The sequence below is a fragment of the Carettochelys insculpta genome, chromosome 14 (genome assembly GCF_033958435.1).
Source record: "Carettochelys insculpta isolate YL-2023 chromosome 14, ASM3395843v1, whole genome shotgun sequence".
NCBI classification, from domain to species: Eukaryota; Metazoa; Chordata; order Testudines; family Carettochelyidae; genus Carettochelys; species Carettochelys insculpta.
In genome coordinates, this window is record NC_134150.1 from 18551488 (window position 1) to 18575138 (window position 23651).

A 23651-nucleotide genomic window follows, 5' to 3' on the forward strand; every position below is an offset into this window, starting at 1 on the left:
ATTTTGGTTACAAAAAATCATCACACTCCTAAATTGAAATAGTTATGCGAGTACAAAAATTGTGTGTAAACAAAGTATTATCAATGGCAGTGGAAAAGGCATAGGGTACGTCTACAATAGCCAGCTACTTTGAAATAGCCAGCACAACGTCGAAATAGCACCCATCGCATCTACACACGCTGTGTGCTATTTCGACACTGAAATCGATGTTAGGCGGTGAGACGTCAAAATCACTATTCCCATCCGACCCTATGGCAATGGATGGTCAGGTACGTACCCCACAGATCACACACCCATGGGCCATGGGGCGGGGGGCACCAGACACCACCGGGAGCCTCACACACCCCCAGCGGACCCCAACCCGCAAACAACCAGCCACAGTACGGTCCCTGGATGGCAGCACAGCCATCAGCGCCCATCAGCACCCATACCCATGGACAGTGCTCAGCCTTAACCCTGGGGGCGGGGGGACAATGCCATGGCGACAGCCAACAGGGACATCACACCCACCGACGGGGACGGAGACCCAGAACCCAAGAGGGGGCAGGGGGAACAGGCCGCGGGCCAGGGCACTGTACTAACAGCCTTCCCCTCCCTCTCTCCCTCTTTGCAGCTGCAGCATCCAACACCCCAGGCAGCCAGGCATCCTCTGTCATCCCTGACAGAGGTCAGCCACCACCAGCGCCCGGAGACACCCCCAAGGGCAGCGGGACGGTCCTGCCACTGCCGGACTCTGGGGATGTCCCCTGTGGACCCCCATGCTCCTGGCAGCTCTCCGGCGGCAGATGGAGGTGGCAGAGGAGCAACTCCACTTCGACCAGAAGGAGTCCACCCGACGGTGGGTGGCATGGAAGGACTTCATGGGCGTCTTCCAGGACATAGCCAAGTTGATCCGGGAGGCTGTCGCCTGGCTCCCACTCCCTGCTGCCCCCCAGGCCACCCTCCCCGCCGCTCCACCCGAGGCCCCCCCGCTGCCCCACCTGCTGTCCTACCTGCCTCACTGCCTGCTGCCCTGCCTGCGGCCCCACCCTCCTCGCCACCTGCGAGCTCCACAGAACCCACTGGGGCTGAAAACCAGCCAGTGGAGGCATCCTGGCCGTACTTGCCAGTCCTCCCAGCCCCCAGCCAGCCACGCCGGGGACCGTGGACACGGGGGGGTGGGTCGTGAGCCATACCCGCCAGGGGTCATGCACCTCTACCCCCACCCCAGACTGATGGGCCAATGGCCGAGCCATCCGCCGGGACCCCATGTATATAGTTGTCCCCCATGTGTATAGTTGTCCCCCTTTTTGTATATTGGTTGCAGTTTCTGTTGTGAACAAAACAAGTTAGCAGTTTTCAGAAAAAAAAGGTTTTATTTTCGAAAAAGCTAGAGGCGTGTGCTTGTTGGGGGGGGTGGTGTTCGGGTGTTGGGGGCAGTGTGCGGGCAGTGCAGGCTGTGTGTGTGGGGGTCTTCTGGGGAAGGCCAGGGGGGTGCTCAGTGGTCTCCCTGTTCGAAGTGAGCCCACAGGGCCTCGCAGACCCGCACCGCCTCATGCTGTGCCTGGCAGCTGGGTGCGGCAGCTGGCTGGGGGAAGCCTGTGCCGGCATCAACCGCCCACCCCCGGACGAAAGCCTCCCCCTTGCTCTCAACGATGTTGTGGAGCGTGCAGCACACTCCCACAACCTGGGGGATGTTTTGGAGGCTGACATCCAGTCAGGCAAGGAGGCACCGCCAGCGACCCTTCAGACAGCCGAACGTCCTCTCCACCACCTGGTGGGCGTGGTTCAGGTGGGCATTGAACCGCTCCTGGCTGGCGTTGAGGTGGCTGGTGTACGGGCGCATAAGCCAGGGCTGGAGGGGGTAGGCCACATCTGCCACGAGGCAGAGGGGCACGGTAGTGTTCCCCAGAGGGATCTCCCTCTGGGGGATGTAGGTCCCCGCCTCCAGCCGGCAGCACAGGCCCAAGTTCCTAAAAACACAGGCATCGTGTGTGCAGCCGGGCCAGCCCATGTACACCTCCTGGAAGTGGCACCGACTGTCCACCATGGCCTGCAGGACCACAGAGTGGTAGCCCCTGCAGTTTATGTATCTTCCTCCACTGTGGTCTGGGGCACGGAAGGGGATGTGGGTCCCATCCAGGTCCCTGAAGCAGTTTGGAAACCCCATGGAGGTGAATCTGGCGATGGCTGCATCCAGGTTGCCGAGTCAGATGACCCTCTGGAGCAGCATGGTGTTAAGCGCATGGACCACCTGTGGGGAGGGAACACAGGCACCCATGAGACTGTGCAGGGTGCCCCAGGACCCTTCTCCCAGGCCCCCCTCCCAGACACCTCCCCGGGTACCGCCCCCACCCAGCCCCTCCATCTCCAGCACCCCTCCCTCCCCAGCCCCATACCCGGCCCCCCCCGCCCCCAGTGGGTGCGTGCCCAGGCCTCCTTACCTCCATGACGACGGCCCCGACCATGGCCTTTCCCACTCCAAACTGGTGTCCCATGGAGCGATAGCTGTCTGGAGTGGCCAGCTTCCAGACAGCTATTGCAACCCTCCTCTCGATGGGGATGGCGCGCTGCATCCGGGTGTCGTGGTGCCTCAGTGCTGGGGTGAGCCACTGGCAAAGCTCGAGAAAGGTCTGCCCGCATATGAGGAAGTTCCGGAGCCACATGTCATCGTCCCACTCCCGCATGATGAGCTGCTCCCACCACTCGGAGCTGGTGGCGTAGCTCCAGAGGCAGGGGAGCAGCCAGCCGGGGAGGAAGAGGGGAGTGCGGTGGTCAGGGGCATCCCCATCTGCCTCCACGGAGGGCTCCTCTGGCAGGAACCAATGGGCGGCTTCCCGGGCAGCACCTACCAGGGGGCTTGCCCCCGGATGACTACCTGGAGGGCCTCCTATTCCTGCTGCTGCTGCTGCTGCTGCTGCTGGGAGTCCATAGCTGCTGTGACTTGGTCTGTGAGAGAGTGGCTACTGCTCTGCAGACCTCTTGCTGTGCAGGCCAAGTGTGTCTGGGAGGGGCCATTTAAAGGAGCGGCTTGCTGTTGACCCGGAAGGGCTAGTCCAGCCTGTGACCTGGTCTGCGGGCTTTGCTGGCCTCTTATTTTGACGGGGAGCACTTTTGTGTGTGGATGCTCCACATTTCCTTCCGGGGTGGCTCCTTTCAACGTTCCCCGTCACCACTTTGACATTGAACGTTGACAGCACCAGCCCTGGAGGACATGTAGACGATACGCATCGAAGTAGCTTATTTCGATATTCTTACTTCGAAATAAGCTACTTAGACGTAGTGTGCCAGTGTAGACGTAGTCATACTGTTTATTCCTGGAAGTGCTCTCTCTGAGTGAGTTGTGAAGCAAAATGAAGAGAAGTTTGTACTGCTCCATCCTTTATCTAAGACCTGTTACATGCCTTTACCAGAAGTGCTGTGTTGGTTAGGGACATGATTTTTTTTTTAACTGATTCAGCTATGGTGGGAAAAAGCCCTAGTGTAGACGGGAACATACTGGTAAAACTTCTTTTTAGTTCCCTGAACTGGCATATGCTATACTGGTGCATGGCTCTTAGAAGTTTTTACCAGTTAAACCACTCTGGTATATCTATAGCAGCAAAACCCTCCTAGTGAAGACGAGGGTAGAATCTCTACCTTTTCCTTTTTGCTGAAGAGAGAACTACAGGTTCCATTTCCTCACTCTTTACCAGACCTTACCTTAAAAAATAATCCACTTGCTTCACCCTCTTCTTTGGGTCACCTCATTTTTCAGAGGTTTCAAAGATCTGATAATAAAATCCCCTTAAGCACCAGCTTCAGAATTCCAAGAGACCCTGTCTCTAACCCCAATACATTAACAATCACCACTAGGTCTGGTTTCTGAATCAACTGCTCAGATGTGAGCCCTTCACAATTCTCTTTCCTTTTGTGAAAATCTAATTCATTTTCTGGCATCAGTCCCTGATCCTCCCTGGTGAATATAGAGACAAAGAATTATTCTACATTTGCTGCCACGGCTGCCTTGTCACAAAATTAGCTGTTCTAAAATTCTCTCTTAGAAGCCTGACAGACTTGTTTAATTATTTTAATGTTACTAGTATGTTATTCGTAACAATAATTACTTTTTGTGTAATTTTCTTTACATTATCTACTTTAAACCTGCTTATCACTTTTTACACTTCCTTAGTTTCATTCTGTACATTTCCCCATCTTTCTTTCTTCCCGATGTTGTACACCTAACCTCTCATATGCCATTTTCTTATCTTTGATTACTTTTTTCAGTTCCTTGTCCATTCCCATTGGCCTTTGCTGATCTTGCTGGATGTACTCCTGTCTGCTAGTCATAACCCTTCAACATACAATAATTTCTCACAGAGCAGTTTCCATTTCCTATCTGTTTCCCCTTCAACTCACATTGCTTTATTCCACTGTATTTTATCTAGCATTTCTTTCTGTTCCACAATCAGTTAACATAACAAAGTATCAACATAAAATGTAGTTGATAAGGCTAAACAACATGTTTACTCTTAATCTCTCTAAGTACCATCTAACTCTTTCACACCAGGCTTTGGGTTTATCCAACAGGATTAAAGCCAGATTTTCTTTCATATTTAAAAAATTTAAAACAAAAAATTAATAATAGTCTTGCCTACTGAATATGACATTCCGCACATGAGTGACTGTGGGGGCGTCATCTGGTTTTCTCTGTATAAAAGCATTAGGATGGGTGCCAACAGCATCTGCTATAATTTAAGGTTGCAAGACTCTTTTCAGTACAAACCCCTTGTTTCTCCAAAGGGTTCCAAATAATTCACTTTGAAGGGTAAAATTCTCCAAACTCAGTCTTTTCTCAAAGGCTTTTATTTTGGGAAAATGTGAGCAAAACCTCTTCATTTTTCAGTAGTGAAAGAATGGAGGGGGAGTATACTTCCCGCAATAGAAAAATTCTAACTAATCCTTTTCAGATGGTGTGATGTCCCCCCATATCCAAACAGCTGGAAAAGCAGTATGTGGCCAGAGCAGGAGCTTACAGTTTTGATAGAAGAAAGTTATGAAAAATGATTTACTAGAAACAGTTTGTAAAAGTTCTCTCTACACATGCATCCTTATGCTTCTACACTTCCTGCTCAGCTGCTAATGAAAAGCTAAAAAATTAAATGCAAAATGCAATAAGTGTTTAATGTTAATGTGCCATTTAAGTCGGTTACCCACTCAAGACTTAAGAATGCCATCGCTAAGGGGCCCAACTCTCGCTGTTTTAATGCTAGTGAAGACAATGGCATTCTGCAAATTAGGTAGCAAGGAAGATGATCTTGGAACTTGAAAGTTTAAAAACATCTTAGAGAGTTATCTTTGCCTTCTTTTAAAATTGTGGCTGCAAGTGGTACTCATAATTCAGAGTTGTGTCAAGGGGTTCATCAGAGCAAACAATTCCTTTACACTCTAGTTCTTTCTTTGACAGAGGACACTTCTGCTGTACCATTCACAGAAACAAGTGGTGCCACTTTGGAACAAACTTTCATTCCCTTTCAATATTCCAGAATAGTGGCCATCAAGACATGACCTCCTACTTCCATGACACAGACCAGAGAAGCACACCGGCAGTGAGACTCACTCCAATCTTCTTCCTATTTTGATCTTTCCCAACCATTTCTACAGTAAAGGAAGAGGGCGGTAGACAGGGGAAACAAACTAGGTTACAATGACATCGCTGTAGAACCATATACTGGGTTCTTTTTAGTATTCCTTATTTTATTAAGAAGTAACATCAAGAAGGGAAGAAAATTTCTTCCAAACAGGCCCCCTCAAGAACTCTTTTAATGGAGACCCATTCCTTTTTTTTTTTTTTTTTGCTTTTCCACTTGGAATGAGTTCCTTATTTCTGTGACAAAACTTCTATTTGTTCACTCTTGTTCCTCTTAATATGTAATATCCGTTTATATCTCTTCTAAAAGCATCTCAAAACTCTCCTTTAATTGTGTACTTTGTATGTATACTGTGTCCCATCTATAACTCTGATGAAGGTAAAGTTATGCAATATTGATCCTCAGACCTGCAGAGGACATGTTCTAATTACCACATATTAAAAAGAGGTAGGTGTCCACCAACTGCATTTGAGTTATGAGGGTAGACTGAAATAATTGTTTAGTTTAGAAAAGAGAAGAGTGAGAAGGAACTTGATAGTGGTTTTCAAATACTTAAAAATGCATCACAAGGAGGAGGGAGAAAAATTATTCTTCTTGGCCTCTTAGGATAGGACAAGAAGCAATGTGGGTATTAGGAAATTAGAGTGGTTAAACACTGGACTAAATTGCCTAGGGAGGTTGTGGAATCTCCATCACTGGAGATATTTAAGAGCAGGTTAGAGAGACATACATCAGGGATTGTCTAGACCAGGGGTCAGCAACCCCTGACATGAGCGCCAAGTGTGGTACATGAGCTGCTTTTCATCAGTATGTGAGGTGGGAACTCAGCCCCCTCACCCCACCCCCTCATCATGTCCCCACATGCAGCCGGGAACTAGATCAACGCCATGCTGCCTGTGGATTAACGGAAGACCAGCTAATGCTAACAATCATCACTTAAATGGTAAAGCTCTGTGTCTTTATTTATTAATGAAGCTGTTGTAAATAGGACTATTAGTGACTTTAAAAAGTATCACCAGCACTCGGACTGTACATAGAGGTCTAAAGGCCAAATTGTGGTACTCCACTTTGGAAAGGTTGCTGACCCCTAGTCTACAGAATGCCTGGCCTGCTGGAGCAGGGGACGGGACTCAGTGACGTCTTGAGGTCCCTGCTAGTTCTGGTGTTCTATGATTCTATGATCCCATAGTCAGAGGAGCTGATTGGAATTCCTATGAGGAACCTTATATGAGACCACAACCCTTCTCCCTCCCTCACTCTGTTTTACAGGTCAGTATCTGACAGGTGGGTTATTTGTATCAGTCACCTAAGGCTGGAGATTTGTCAGTGGAATGTCCAAGTTGAAGCCCTGTAAAGACGTCAAAACTCTAAAACAGACTCTGACTTGTGGCATCCCTTGATGATCTACTAGCAATGCCCACCTCTTAAAGAAGGAAAATTCAGCTCTTCCAATGCATCTCAGTCCTACTTGACAGCAGCACCTCTTATTCACACACTCGTCTCCCACAGATCTCCCACTGCACCACCTTTTTGCCTGCAGGACCCATTGTTTTCCCAAGCTCCTATGCTCTACCCCTTCCCCACCACCCAAATTAGCTCTGCCTATGTATCTCAGGAGAGTAGCCGCAGAATATAACTAGGAATCAGGAATTTTGGATTATTTCCAGCTGGGTCCCTAACTCACTGTGTGAGTTCGTTAACCTCTCTGCTTTGGTTTCCCCTGTCAAATGCAGACAATTCTGTTCATCCGTCTCACATCCATATTGGGTGATTGAGCAAAAAGTACTTAGTGGCTCTTGGGGTATAAGGTACTAATGAAATGAAGGGTGTAACCTGCAGCACTCTGACTATTATTCCGTTACTCCATCCCTTTCATACATTGCTTTCCCTAAGTGCCTCAGCCCTGACCTGCAGGCCCAGCCAGGGGAAAATGGCACATATACTCTAAAACACCATTATGCACCCCTGGGTCTTGATTGGAATTGATTTGTCGAATATATTCAGGCAAAAGTGCACCCCCTGTTCTGATTAATTAATAACTGAGTATGCAAAAAATTCCATAATTCCACAGACAAAAGACAGTGACCCTCAGAGTTCATATAATTATGGCAAAGGCAATGCAAATTACATGTGCAGTTACCCGGGAACATTTGTCATGTGCTCTGTGACTCTTTCAATTTTAAAAATAGTGCCTGGCTATACAACACATGTAAAAGACAAAATCCCTTTGTGGAATTAATCAGAATTGTTATCATATCCCTTATAGTTCAATCAACTATATTGCCACCTAAATTGGAGCCTAATGCTACTTGAAAAGGTCTCTCCAGGGAGCTCAAGTGGGGCAATCACAGTCGGGGACACTGGAACAGTTTGTACAGTGGGGGTGCTGAGAACCATTGAACGGAAGTGTAAACCCTGGATGTAATGGAAACTGCTTCAGGCTGAGGGAAGGGGGCCTGCAACATCACCAGCAACCCTAATTCCAGCACCTATGGTCACAGTTGTCTCTCTGTGTCCTCTTCCAGTTGTGGTCAATTTCATCAGTGCCTAGGGACTGTTATCTATTGCTGCTTATGTCACACTCTCCATTTACAGATGAGACAAAGGGGGCATGGTGGCAGCCATTTCTCTAGCATTCAATCTCTAATGCCCTTACAACCACAGAATGTAGAATATTTCAGTTAATTACAGCTGAAACTCTTATCTGGTGTGCTGAGGGTTCTGGTTAATCAAATGTTCTCGTTAACTGAGAGTTATACTTCACCAGTGAATACAGGTTGAACCTTCATAATCCAGAACTCTCTCATCTGACAAAATCCGTAAGCCAGCATGACTTTAGTTAGCTAGACAAGTGCTTATTGTAAGTGTGGCCAAGTTTCCCATGGTCCCATAAAGTTTGTTTACAACCACCTGTCCTGTCTCTCTGTGTTCTGTGCTGTTACTTAACTGTTATTTACCCCTAGATGTCTTCTAAGAGCCCAGTAAGCAGTGGAAGTGTTGGTAATGTGCTAGACAATATTGACCTCCCATCACCTGGCAAATTCTGTCATCCAGCATGAGAGAGGTTCCACCTATGCCAGAATTAGAATAAAATAGGACACAGGTACTCAACAATCCACTCGCAGTGCTCTACTGCAAAGTGGTTGGTTTCTTGACACACTTAATGTATACAGGTAAAGTTTTCTGTACAGTATTTTACCCAATAACACTACAATTCATTATGGGCAGTGCATGGCATAAACTCCAATCACTGAAGTGACACAACACTAAAAGTAGACTGAACATAATTTAATCTTTCTTTGATGATTCAGAAGGCACTTCAGGATCTTGCACTGCCTCAGAGTCAACACCAGTTATCACTGTAGCTGCAGAAGGTGTAGGAGATTGAGTTATTACAGATTCAGCCCAATGACAGACCCTGGAAGAAGCTTTTTTGAATAAATTCTTCATATCAGCTTGTTTAATTGTCTTCTGCCTCTTTTGCATAAAGTGCAGAATGTGCAATTGCATGATATGCTGGGCAGAATACTAGTCTTGGTTACAAGATTGAAGATTTTGTATTTGTATTTGGGAGATACCAAATTTGAAGCTTTTGTATTGGGAGATACCAGAAATGCCATTTGACTGAGCTTTCTGGATAAGTGCCAGATGAGAGCTCTTATTGTAGGTTCACATATACCTTGTTAGTCCCACAGATTTTATATGAGCTGCCTGAGGCATCTCCTCACCTTTTATGCCCTGCCACAATGTAGCCATGTCATAATCTTATACATTTTTACTAAATTACTCATCTGACTCTTGGCCATGAAAGACCCTGGATTCCCAAATCCTGTTAGGTAGACTTCTGCCCTTCCATATCGTTAATTCCTGCCTTCTTAACTATTTTTGTAAGTGATATTTTACAGCAGTCTGGTATTTTGCTTACAGTACAGGCTTGGGAGAAAGGACCCTCTGTTCCTATTCCCAACTTTGCTATGAATTTGCTGTGTAATTTTCAGCAAATCATCCCACTGTTCAGGGCCTCATTTAACATATATAAAATAGGACCCTATCACAAATGACTATTATAAAGTATAAATAATTTGTGGCTAGAAAAGAACTATTATCTTTGCACTTTCTGTATGCAAATCTTTCTGAAAAGCACACATACAAAATCAAAATGTTCAGAAATGAATATATAGGATCCCATACTTTCTATAGTCCCAATGAGGTCCTCTCACACCCCATGACAACTTTAAAAATGCTAAATGGCATAGAATTATTTGCATCCTTTTTCCCTATTGGGGCAGAATATCATTTGCTCCAGGTAATATCACCAGGCCCATAAAGAACCATAAGACAAGACATACTTCCAAAAATGGAAAGACGCATTCCATGTGAATGAATATGGCTACATCACCACAGAGAGTAACCAGTATATCACCTTCTAAGATGACATTTCACATTAGTCACCTGCATATTATGGGAGGCAGCTGTATCAATTACAGCACTAAAATAGTGCTTCATCACTGCTAATGAGAACCCAGGCCTCCTTCATGCTCTGTATTCATGCAGAAAAATGAGATGATACACAAAACGGCAAATTATCAGGAGACCTCCAAATAACACAGAAAGATTAATGAGAATTGTAAAACCAGAATGTGCAGTTGCCAAACACATGTACAGGAATGAGGTGATCATCTCAAGTGGTCTAGAAACAAGACTGTCGTTCAGAGGAGAATACAGAAGCCTCAAGACACTAGGATCAGCGTTAAACAACTAGAAGTAAGCAGCCAGAGCTTACGTGATGAAATATGAATTTTCATTTCATTTGACTGAAGTATTTAAAAAAAGCCTAGCAAAGATTTACTGAACCTGTGCTGATGTTCAAAGCACTGTGCAAACATTAACACATTGAGCCTCATGCAGCTTGCCAGCTACATACAGCTATTTTCCCCACTTCACATACTGGAGAACTAAGGGTAGGTCTATACTTACCAGAAGATCGACCCACTCAAAGTCGATCTTCTAGGATTCAATTTAGTGTGCCTAATTGGGGACACACTAAATCAAACCATCAGGGCTCAGCAGTCAACCCTCCTCTTTCTCGTGAGGAGTAAATGACCATTTTCTGCAGCGTCCCTTCATCGTGCAAATCCCTTTTGCAACAGCTAGAATCTGATTCTCAGAAGCTGCAACCTCTCCCAGCTCTAATCAAAAAAGTTACTTAGGCTTTGCCAAAGCTAACCTGTGTGGGGCTAGACCCATTTCCACTACATTTTGACAGCCTATTTATTTTTAAAATAGCCTTCATTTTCTCTACCCATCTATGTGAAGCCTGCATATTTCCCAGGGGCACAGCATTCTACAGCATTTCATTAGCGGAACAATGCTCAACTTATTTAAAAACAGGCTAGCAGTGTCACAGCTCATTTGCTCTGATGCAAATCTGAGAAGGTAGTTACAATCTGTGCACTCAACCAGAGGGAACATTTGGCACAGAAACACATGGTAGGAGCTATCTTTTTTTTTTTTAAAGCAGGGAATGATCATCTGTGGGAAAGCTAGTCATCTGAACTTCAGAAGTTCCTGAGTCACTATAGGGGCTCGTCTGCATACTTGGCTCAGTCTAATTCTTGACCTTCCCCCGCACCCCTCCACTCTCTGATTTGCTCACCTTGATTATCTTTTTCTGATTTGTCCTCCTTGCTTCCTGTTTTTGGTTCTCTGTGCCTTAAATATTGAGTCTGTTCTGGTCTGGCTATGGTCTGAAGAAGTGGGTCTGTCCCACGAAAGCTCACCCAATAAACTATTTTGCTAGTCTTTAAAGTGCTGCTTGACTGCTTTTTGTTTTGATAGTGTATAGACTAGCACGGCTTCCTCTCTGTTACTAATGTCAGTTCAGTGTATTTTTGTCCTTGTCCAACAGGAGGAGTGCTGCCCCTAGGAGGACACAGTCGAAATGATTCCCAGTTCTGCAGAGGAAACATGAGCTTGCAAAAATTACCCTTATTTCCTGTAAAAGACACATTCCCCTTTATGGGCAGTAACACATTTTGGGGATGCACAATGGTGGCCACTCATCAATGTCATCATAACAAATCTCAGGAGGATGTAACCTCCTTGCAGAGTGAGCACCACACAGGTCATTCTCTAGCTAGGTTCTTAAGAAGGCCAGTGGCAGACCTAGTCTGGCTGGATATTCAGTGTCGCTGAACCTTTCGGTGTCCATAGGATCACCAATGACTTTGAGGCTTGTGGCAGCTATGGGGACCTTGGCTGCCTGCAATCAAACACATGATTAATCACGATTAATTTTTTTTATTCGCTTGACATCCCTACAAAGCATCCATTCAGACAGAATAATACAGATCAGGGTGTAAGGTGGTGGGTGAAAGCCCAGCTGGGGAAGACAGGTTGCAGCCCTGCCCCTTCTGCCTGAGGCCCCACCCCTTCAGTCACCCCCATATCTCTGGGACCCTAGCCAGCCCCCACCCCAGGTTACTCACTCCAGGCCCAGACCCCTTAGACCCAGTCTCAGGGAGGTGGTACAGTCCCACTCTTCCCAGCTAGCCGTGGCATCTGGTGGCTGGAAGGCCAGACGAACATGGGCCTGGCTTTGGTCTGAGCCCTTCTTGAGCAGCAGGGTAGCCCTGCCCCCCCACAAAAGCCCTGTCCCCAGTGCTCCACTGGTGGCCAAACAGCCCTGTCCCACCTCAGCCCTTCTCAGGTGGCTGGATGGCCCCAGCCCACCCCAACCCCGTTCCTTTGCAGATGCCCAAACAGCCACATCCCAGCCCTGGCTCTCCCAGGACAGCTGTGACCAGACAGCCATGGTTCTCCTGGGCAGCTGGGCGGCCACACTGCACCCCCAACCCCAGCCTTCCCTGGGCAACCAGAGCAGGTAGGCAGTTTCGGGAAGGCAATGTCTTCCCTTGTCTACATTACCTACCACCCAGAAGCGTAAACTAGAGCAGGGCAGAGCTAATGTTTTACATCAGGCCCCACTTTTTGTCCCTACAGTTAGCGGGGTCCTCACCACCCCAACCTGTCTAATGTAATCTAAGCTGACGGAAATTTTTGTCATGTACTGTAACAGGGTCAGGCCAGCAAAGCGCAGGTGGGAGGGTGGCAGGCAGCTCAGGACCCTGTCTGGGCTAGGGGAACAGCAGACAGAGCTAATTAAGCTCCCAGGTGGAGGCAAGAGGGTGTGGAGGCAGGCAATCAATTAACAAGAGCCAACTGATCTGAGTGCCCACAGGCTTAAAAGCAGCTGAAGCAAACAGGGAGCTAGAAGCATGAGAGAGGAGATGGGGAAGTTTGGAGAACCATTGTGAAGGAGAAAAGGAGAAGGCAAAAGCAGATAAGGAGTTGAGAGAGTGCTGGTAGGGAGCTGGGGATGGAGGAGTGGTTGGGCTCCCCTCTCCCCAGCCAGGCTGGCAGCCCTGGCTGGGACTAGAGCAGGGGAGAAGACTGGCCAACTGACCAGATCAGTAAAGGTAGTCAAAGCCTAGACCCTACAGTCAGGGGCAGGAGCAAGGGACCTGCGCCGGACAAAGGGACACCTTGCCATCACACATATGAAATAAAAAACCCTTTCAGCACATGTAAACAATAAGCATATAGAATGTAAGAACTTTGTTAGTCAGTATATAAATGTGAATACACAGATAAAAACTAACATATTCCAGCATTGTCAATGACACAGAGGAGCCTGATGCCGAGAAGTTCATGAGGCTGAGCCTCCCCACCCCGCCACTTATGAAATTTCATGCCCTGAGGGGCCCATCCTCCACTTCACACACCCCTGACCTAGAGTAGCGAGTTTCTTGACAGTAATGGCCAGGGAACTTACCTTTATCTGAATTCATAACCGGATGAAACATGCTGCTTTTTGCCTGACCAAACTGGCCATGTGCTGCAGCAATTTGCAGACTGAGACAACAGGGTAACAGCATCATCGTGTCTCAGCGCTCAAAGCAAAATGGTGTTCAGCTTGATGCCACCAACATCTGCCACCTCAGGCTCATCCATCAAAATGCCTCTGCTGAGCAACAACTACGACGGACCACAGAAAATAGGACCCCATGCTGTGTATCTACCATTAGCTAGAAAATAGCATCATTGACAGCATAGCAGAATAATGCTGTGGACAATTATCTGCTGAGTCATCTGGTCACATCCCACAAAACTTGCTCAAACCATTGAATAAAAAGCCCGACAAAAGTCTGCAGAAATTGCTGTTCAGGGCTCATTAAATCCAACCATCCTCTCCAAGGTAAAGACCTGGCTGACAGTGAAATGACCAGGTCTAAAGCTGCACTTTGCATCCCAGCCTTTTCAATGAAGCACTGAGTTGAGACATGAACACAGAAGCTAAGACTCTCCATGCGGAGGCCAACAGCATAATGCCCCTATAACATTTGGCTTTATTTCCTTCTTAGGACAGTGGCAGAACAGCACCCCTTCTTCCAGTCATTCACGATTATGTTAGTGCAGCCATGATACAACAATACCCTCACCTGTCTCCATCCACTCAGGGCGATATTACAGCCTGCAGTCAGGATCTCTTCTTGGTTAGAGGAAGATGGCCTCCTGGAATTTTCTGACCCACTTCAAATAGAAGAGGAACAGTAAGTGGAGCAATTGAGGAGCAACTTGAAATTACTATTGATATCACTGAACTCGTTGAAGCAGGATGCTGCCATTACCTTGCTTTTTACTGCACCTTCTACCCAGAAACACAAAGTTACCTGCAGGCTGTGGAGTTTGCCAAGTACCATGACAAAATTGGAAGATTAAAGTTTTGATCTAGCTCTGTAACTGCTGGTAGAGTGTTCCCCGGAATCCTTCTCACACCATTCTTCCTCAGCCTCCAAACAGTGCTTGGCAGAGCTGAATTGCTATACTGTATAAGCATTGTGTGAACAACAGCATGAGAGACTCAGAAAGAGATCTTCACATTACCAAGTGGAGATGCTGCTTATGTAGGAGAAGAGCCTCTTTATGGTGAGCTCCCCCTGCCCTGCCTTATTTATTTATGTATTTATTTATTTATTTATTTGGAGGGCAGGTCTCTAGGAAGTACATGGACAGGAGTAGGGAGCTGCTTTAAAATAAATTTAATCTCTGATTCATTTCCTATCTCTTTTGAACAAATAGTTCAGTGATGCTCATAAACTTTCTTTGCATACAGCATACAACAGAGGGTTGCCTTACTGTTATACTTGAGAAGTACTAACAAGCCTGAAAACCTGAAAACTCCAGCCATTCTGTGTACAGTGGAAGGCTTGCCTTATAACTCCTTTCCTTACTTGGAAGGGTGACTTTGTTCCCCTTTGCTGTACCGAACTATTTCCATCCTGGCAGTCCTGCCTTCAAATGAAATATCAGTGTGATCGATAGGTGGGTAGAAATGAGAGAGAGATACCTCCATAGATAATCATATCGGCTATTTTATCACCACCCTTTTCTACACTTGTCTCATAACAAATTTATGAGTTAAGCCTTGCTTCTTCCCTTTGGGGTGAAAAGGACAACAAACCCATCAGAAGTAATTCCGATTTGTGTTACTAATTCTGTTTTTCCTGTAACGTGATATTTTTATGGCATAGCAACTACTAAGGAACAAACAATCCTAGTTACGAAAAAGACCTTTTACTGAAAGCAGCTACCATTTACTGAAAATAAAATGGTGGGGGCGTCTAAACCAGTGGGTAGCCCAATTATACCATTATGCCAGTAATTATGTGCATCTTATTCACTGTGACCAAGATTGTTAATTTGCAGATCTTTGAAGCACTTACTTTGAAGCACATTAACACCTGAAAATTGGACATTTTCAGGGGAAGAACGCATGGACTTGACTGAACAGTGATTCCTGTCACTGGATAACAGATGTAGCCGTATTATGATTTAGTGCAGTGAGTCAGATGCAAGCTCACGGACTCTTCTGACTCATTTTTGTTTACATTCATTTTCTGTAGAAAATTTTCCCCTCAGACTTGTGGACACGTGAAAGACTATCATAGAATCATAGAACACTAAGACTGGAAGGGACCTCGGGAGGCCATCGAGTCCAGCCCCCTGCCCCAATGGCAGGACCAAGTACTATCTAAACCATCCCTGACAGATGTCTATCTAACCTGTTCTTAAATATCTCCAGCGATGGAGATTCCACAACCTCCCTTGGCAATTTATTCCACTGTTTGACCACCCTGACAGTTAGGAACTTTTTCCTAATGTCCTACCTAAACCTCCCTTGCTGCAGTTTAAGCCTGTTGCCTCTTGTTCTATCCTCAGAGCCCAAGAAGAACAAGTTTTCTCCTTCCTCCCGATGACTCCCTTTTAGATACCTGAAAACCGCTATCATGTCTCCCCTCTATCTTCTCTTTTCCAAACTAAACAAGCCCAATTCTTTCAACCTTTTTTCATAGGTCACATTCTCTAGACCTTTAATCATTGTCGTCGCTCTTCTCTGGACCCTCTCTAGTTTCTCCACATCTTTTTTGAACTGCGGTGCCCAGAACTGGACACAATGCTCCAGCTGAGGCCTAACCAGCGCAGAGTAGAGTGGGAGGATGACTTCTCATGTCTTGTTCACAACACACCCGTTAATGCATCCCAGAATAATATTTGCTTTTTTTGCAACAGCATCACACTGTTGACTCATATTTAGCTTGTGGTCCACTATAATCCCTAGATCCCTTTCTGCTGTATGAACTGGAGGCTGCAGCCGTGAACAAGAGAGAACTTGTATTATGATTTCCAATCAGCAACAATATTCCATAGCAATCTGTTGTAATCCCCATTATATTTTCAACACAGACCTGTAGTGCCAGCAGCTTCATGGACATGAGTAGTGTTACAATTGCAAATGGCTGCTCATTAGCATAATTACACAGCTAATAAGCACAGCCGCGCAAGATCTCTCTGCCGGCAGAGGCTGCTGCCAGCCCTAAATAGGCCATGTAGATGTGCCTCTGCCAGTAAAACCCCACCTCCACCACCAGCCCCTTATGTCTGAATTTTTGTTCCAGGTCAGCCATAAAAATGTTGGCATACTGTGGACTCATGCAGGTACCCATAGCAGTGGCACTGACTTGAAGCTATAATTTGTCCTCAAATCTGAAACAGTTGCGGGTGAGGACGAAGTCAGAAAGGTCTGCCACCAGTCGTGCCTTGGCATCATCAGAGATACTCTTCTTAGTAGCTTGACATCATCAATCAAGGACTGAACAAAGATTGGGAATGGCTGGCCAACTACAAAAGTAGTTTCTTTTCTCTTGGTGTTCACACCTCCACATCCATGGATGGAAGAGGGCCACATCCTGCCTGACTTAATTGACCTCATCAACTCTGGCCTTCCTCTTGATTGTTACTCCCTTCTTTTCGTGAACCTGTATAATCAGACCTGCCTCAGGAATCTCCATTCCAATGCCCATGAAGGCTTATACTCCAAAAATTCTGCTGATCTATAAGGTGCCACAGGACTTCTTGTTGTTTTTGCGGATACAGACTAACTCTGATACTTGTCAGCCTGCTTGATGTGATGAGTCATCAATTACCAGCAGACTTTAGCCAGTCCCCAGGCAAAGGTTCCATCCAGGTTATGCCAAGGCAAGTATAAAGGCTCCAACAGGAAGCAGTTTCTCCAGTCTGCTCAGTGCTGCCACATGGCTAGAAACACATCCCTTGCTCCTGCTCTTGGCCTTTTCTCAACACAGCCAGTTTCTGTTCCAGACTATATCTTCCTGCCTCCACCAGCCACCCAGCAACTGAGATGAAACCTAATTCTGTAAATCACTGCTACAAGTAAGGCACATAGGATCAGACACAACTACTTGAGCAAGGGTGGGCAATGAGCTGGAGGCTGTTTGTTGCACTGGCACTTTATTTACCTGGGTGTCTGCAGATACAGCCACTTGCAGCTCCTGTTGGCTGCCGATCCAGGACCAATGAGAGCTGTAAGTGCGCACAAAAGCTTATGCTCCAAAATATCTGTTAGTCTATAAGGTGCTACAGGATTTCTTGTTGTTAACTTCAAAGTAAGCAACTTCAAAGTTGAGCATCTACACACCAACTTCGAAGTAGAGCACTACTTCATTCCCAGGAATACGGTAAGGACTTCAAAGCTGGGCTCCCTACTTCAAAGTTAACTTCCAAGTAAGGGGAAATGAGTGTAGAATCTCTGCTGGCTACTTTGAAGTAGTGCCTAACTTCAAAGTTAACTTTGAAGTTAGTTCCTAGTGTTGACGTACCCCAACTCATTGCTATTGATTATACACCTTGCAGTTATAACAGACACAACAAAAGAAGCCATACGCCCTACAAAATTTGATTTAAATCATTGTGAGACCTTGAGCCTTCAGTCATATTTGGTCACAGACCAGTTTTCATCTACATGACTGGAGTGGCTTCTGTGCTTAGTGATTCGATGTTATGAAATGCTGTTTACAACCTTTGCATACTTTAGAAATTTTGGAAGTCCATTAGTTCTGTTACTGTAAAGTGATTTTGCTTGGTCTGAGAGTGATTTTCTTTAAATTAAATGTTTATCTCTGCTTAGATTTTTGTATTCCTGTTTTTTCTTATGGGTCTTCCTGTACAAGATCAGTCTCATATCAGTCTCACCTGTAAGCTCTCTCTTCATCCAGTTTTAGATTCACTTTTAAAGACTTTTTTGAGATAAAAAAACTTTTAATTCTATTTGTTTAATAAACATTATATATGATCAGGCAATTGTCCCATGTTCTTATTTATATTAATGCACCAGTTATTAAAGGAATATAATAATGGGAACATGTTAGCGGAGGAAATTTCAAGGCTTTGAAATAGGGCTTTAAGGGCCATAGTAAATAACACCCCCAAACTGTTATCATAGCCAATTAAAATTTTTTATAACTATTAGCCTTTAGTGAATTAATTTATTGTGTTTTCATCATCATCGCCATCATCATAAACGACCACGGGCTCAGTGCCCGTTGGTGTCTGATGCCGCTCTCACTATTTCCTTCCATTTACTGTGTGTTGTTATGTTCTAAAAGAACCCCTTTATAAAAATGAAATGAAGATTTGAAAATGGTGCAACTGAGAGATGGTGAAGGCAAGAGAGTGAAGCAACCATTAAGAGATTAATGCCAATAACATAATTTCTCAAAGAAAAATATGCCTCAGTCATTAGAGGGTGACCATACTGACAGTGGCACTTCTAGTTCTGATAATGATAACTTTGTACCCACAAATGACATTTCAATGCCACTGCCTCAAAATGAGGCAATCATTAATCAAGACACAGAAATGCTAACAGTAGCGATAGATGAAGACTCTACACTTGATTTAAAGACTGTGCAGGCAGAATATGAGGAACTTGTAGATTCTGTACAGCAATAGTAAGAACTTATGACTAGTACAGGACACATATTGCTCAAATGCAGTCGTTTCTTAAAGCTGGTTGTTTTCAGATCCAAAGTAACAGAGCAAAAGATGCTGAAAATCATGTTTTTCCTACTCATCTGCTGACAAAAACTCTTTCAAATGGACAGATCTATATAATAGACTGGCTCTGCTGGAGCATGGAAAAGCGGGCTCTGTACTGTGTGCCCTGTTTCATTTTTAACAGTAATACTTCAAATGCATGAGTACTGTGTTATCCATCCTGTTAAAGCATCAGTCGAGATTGGACGAAGATGAAGGACCAAATACCTGCACATGAAACGTCAGTATCACATAAAGATAACTATAGTACATGGAAATCAGCTAGTAGAACAGCACTAGCATATAGTTCAAATGGAAAATTACTCCTGAGTGAAATACACACAAAAAGCTTCTGAATGGGGATTGGCTTTGTTTGGTTCCAGTCAATATTTTGGTGACCCTACAAATGAAACTTTCCTGGTATACCTGAGCTCCTTAGCAAGAATGACCTACTTCTATCAGGACATGTTAAGCATGTTTGTGAATCACAAAAGAGCAGAAAAAAACATACAAGTCCATTATCTGTCTCCTAGAATACAAAACAAGGTTATTGAGCTGTGTATGACATTTGTGCAAGCAACAGTTCTTGCCAAGTGCTTATCAAAGCATCAGAGAGGAAGCAGGAGGAGATCCCCACGCCAACGGGCAACAGATCTGGAGCGGCCAGCTCTTCCTCAGAGTGCCATCACCTGGTGGGGGAGGGGGGGAGGGAGATCCCCTTATTAACGAGGGCTTCCAACCACAGGGCTGCAGGGTCTCCCTGCCACCCAGCCAGGGACTCCACATCTGTCTCTGCTGGCCAGGCGCTGCCTAGCTGGCTTCCATCCGTGGGGCTGCAGCTCTCTCCACCCAATCCCGCCCCCCGCCCCCGCTGGCTTTGCTGGCCAGGCTGACCAGCCAACTTCCAGCCATGGGGCTGAGGGTGTCCCTGGTCCCTGGCCAGGAACCTCCATGCCCCCCCCCACATAGTACTGCCCCCTTCAGGTAAACGTGAGATACACACATTTTGAATGCACATATCTCAAGGATTACTGTACAAAGTTTTTTTTTCCAGACAGATTCTGCACGTTAGTGTTGCAAAAATACACACTGAGGTTTTTCTCCAGCTGGGTGGGGATGCTTGGGTCTGAAAATCAGGACCCTAGTCTGTTGTGTACAGGCCCTATTTTGTACTGAGCTGTTTCCAAGCTGAGATGGTTCAGCATCTCTGTTACTCTTCTTGGGGGTGGTAACCCCTTGTCTGTGCCCTAGCTGGAGGAGAACAGAGCTTCTGGCCCAGCAAGACAGGGTGGTGGTGGGGCCTCAGAGGGCAGGAAGGTGGGCTTCAGTGTCTTGATCCACACACTAGGGGAAAAAATCCCAGGGGATCCCTGTGATCCATCCATCACAGTCAATATCAGAGTAATATGGAACTTGCTGCGGAGGACCAATGTTTGTGCTGTTCAGCAGATTTATTATTCAGTTCGCTGATCCCTAGCAGTTACCCCTTTCTAACCAAGACTCTCTCCCCCACTTCGGACCTCAAAATGAAGTCTTCCCTCCTGACTGGTGTCGCAGCAAGGCCAGCAAGGTTGTTCAGCCCTGTTTGTAGAAACAGGGCTGAACAACTGGAAGGGTGCTAGGCTCGTCATACTAATGTCTTCAAATTACATTCATGAGCAGGCATGGAGCCATCAGCCACGTGACAGACACGCCACTTGTTTCAGAGCTGTGGGGCAGATGGCAGAAAGCCCTGTCATCCTACATTCATTGCCAAGCAATTGTAATTTGAAATAATTGGGAAGCTGCAGACCATGGGGACTTAAAATGGTCCTCACTTATAACTACACACACCATGTACTGAAAGTCAAGGCTTAGGCCATGATGAGGCTGGGGTTCACAAGGATTTTAAAATCAATCCTTTGTTTCATAGGCAGCAGGCACAGAGATTGGGGGGGAAATGCCTGTGCATTCTTGCATGAAATACTACTGTCACAGGAGAATTTTGCACAAGCAGAATATTAATCATCAAGCCACTTGGCATACGAGCATGCAGAGCATTGCAGTAATTTAATCTGGGCGACAAAGACACAAATAAGCTTCTCCAAAAGCTCTGAGATGAATAAATAACAGAACAGTCACATCTTTCAAGTGCTGGAGAAAGGGTTAATTTCCCTTACAAAAGGTCCCTGCATCCTACTGAATTATGATTACACCCTCCCGTACATAAATATCGTCCCTATCCTGGACCCTGCATCACGATCACAATCCTGATGTATTCCTCAATATCATTCCTTCGCTGGCAGGAAATAATCCTCCTGATTTCAATGGGATTTCCACAGCATTGTCAAGCTGCAGGGCAGAAGAATCAGACTGGAAAAATCAGTCTCTGATCCTCTCTGACAATGCAGAGAGTGAACACCATGCTACCATGGTGAGATATTTTAGCTTCTTCAACGTGAGCTAGTATTAATCCTGGGAGGCACATTCTGCATCTTCCTGTTACGGACGGGCACTTCATTGGGAAATTACCACTAAAAGGCAATGTGCCATTTACAGGAGCTAGCCATGGATATATGTTTTATTTCTTGCAGCTAGTATGTTAAGACTAAGTTCAATAACACTTGAAAAATGCTTTGAGATCCATTGTGGTAGGGCCATGGACTAGTACTCCACTGCGCTAGGTGCTGTACAAACACACAACAAAAAGACACTCCTATACCTCAAAGAATTTACTATCTACATATAACAGCAAAGATAACAAGTGGATAGAAAGAGACAATAGAAAACACCTGGCAATAAGGAGACAATAATGGTTAGCATGGTCACAGTACACCAGTGACTTAATCAATGGTTCCAGTACTGCTTTATTCATGGACACCAGTGTGTTACGATTGGACCCAACCACGGCATCTTATAAGTGTTTTTAAGCCCCCTTATTTGGGCAAAGACTGCTCATTATTTCCAGCTCTGAGCCTCTCTAGAGCACTCCCAGGTGCTGATACCATATCTGACGTCCTTTTTGAGTAGTGGGGCCCTGTACTCCAATTGCCTAGGCTATGGAACAGCCCTCCTGAGGTCATAGCTTCTTAGCCACTTTCCCCTCATAATCTACCTGACTTGGCAATGTCCAGTTCCCTAGCTATACCTCCATGGCCATGGCATGAATGCAAAGGATGTAGACTTAGTAAAGGAATTTCTTAAACACACATGCTTTACTCTTAAAAAGAACAAGACCATTATAAGCTGTGTCTACACGTGCACGCTACTTCGAAGTAGCGGCACTAACTTCGAAATAGCGCCCGTCGCGGCTACACGTGTCGGGCGCTATTTTGAAGTTAACCTCGACGTTAGGCGGTGAGACTTCAAAGTCGCTAACCTCATGAGGGGATCGGAATAGCGCCCTACTTCGACGTTCAACGTAGAAGTAGGGACCGTGTAGACGATCCGCGTCCCGCAACGTCGAAATTGCCGGGTCATCCATGGCGGCCATCAGCTGGGGGGTTGACAGATGCTCTCTCTCCAGCCCCTGCGGGGCTCTATGGTCACCGTGGGCAGCAGCCCTTAGCCCAGGGCTTTTGGCTGCTGCTGTGGCAGCTGGGGATCCATGCTGCATGCACAGGGTCTGCAACCAGTTGTCGGCTCTGTGGCTCTTGTGTTGTTTAGTGCAACTGCGTCTGGGAGGGGCCCTTTAAGGGAGCGGCTTGCTGTTGAGTCCGCCCTGTGACCCTGTCTGCAGCTGTGCCTGGCACCCTTATTTCGATGTGTGCTACTTTGGCGTGTAGACGTACCCTCGCAGCGCCTATTTCGATGTGGTGCCGCGCAACATCGAAGTTGAACATCGACGTTGCCAGCCCTGGAGGACGTATAGACGTTATTCATCGAAATAGCCTATTTCGATGTTGCTACATCGAAATAAGCTATTTCGATGTTGGCTTCACGTGTAGACGTAGCCATAGAGAGATAAAAAGCAAGGAGCAACCATATGCAATCCCACCTCTGTACCCTTGTGACAGGGTTAAACCCAGCCCTGGGAGAGGGCAGAGTGTCTGCAGCCTGCAGCTATGGCATGTAATGGCCAGTTAGGGCCCATCTGAGGGCTATCTAAATGAGGGCTCCTGGAAGGAAGGAGAGAACACTCTTGTTCCGGCCCTGGAAGGAGGGACCTAGCTGCCTTCTAGAGTGGGATACCATGGACAGCACAATGCTGGGGACAGGCAGGGTGAGCCAGGGAAGGTCTGGACTGAGTAAGCCCTGGCTGAGGCCTAGTGACAGGGGCCTGAGGGATACTAGAGTGGCAGAGAGGCAACCAAGGCAGCAGATCCACCCCTTTGCCAATGATCAGTGGCCATTTCAAACTGCAGTTTGCCCCTGAGGTAAGGGGCCAGACAATGACAGCAGTGGGTCACTGAGGCAAACATTTGGTGCTCCCTTGGAGGTGAGGACCCTGTAGTGAGGGGCACTGGGACAGGGCAGTGCCCTGAGGGCAGGGCTCCACATTTTCAGAGGGATATGGCTCTTCAGACTAGGTGAAGAACAGATGGGTAACAGTGAGCGAGACAGTGGCCTGAAGAAGGCACTCCGAAGGCTGAAATGAGCTGATTTTCT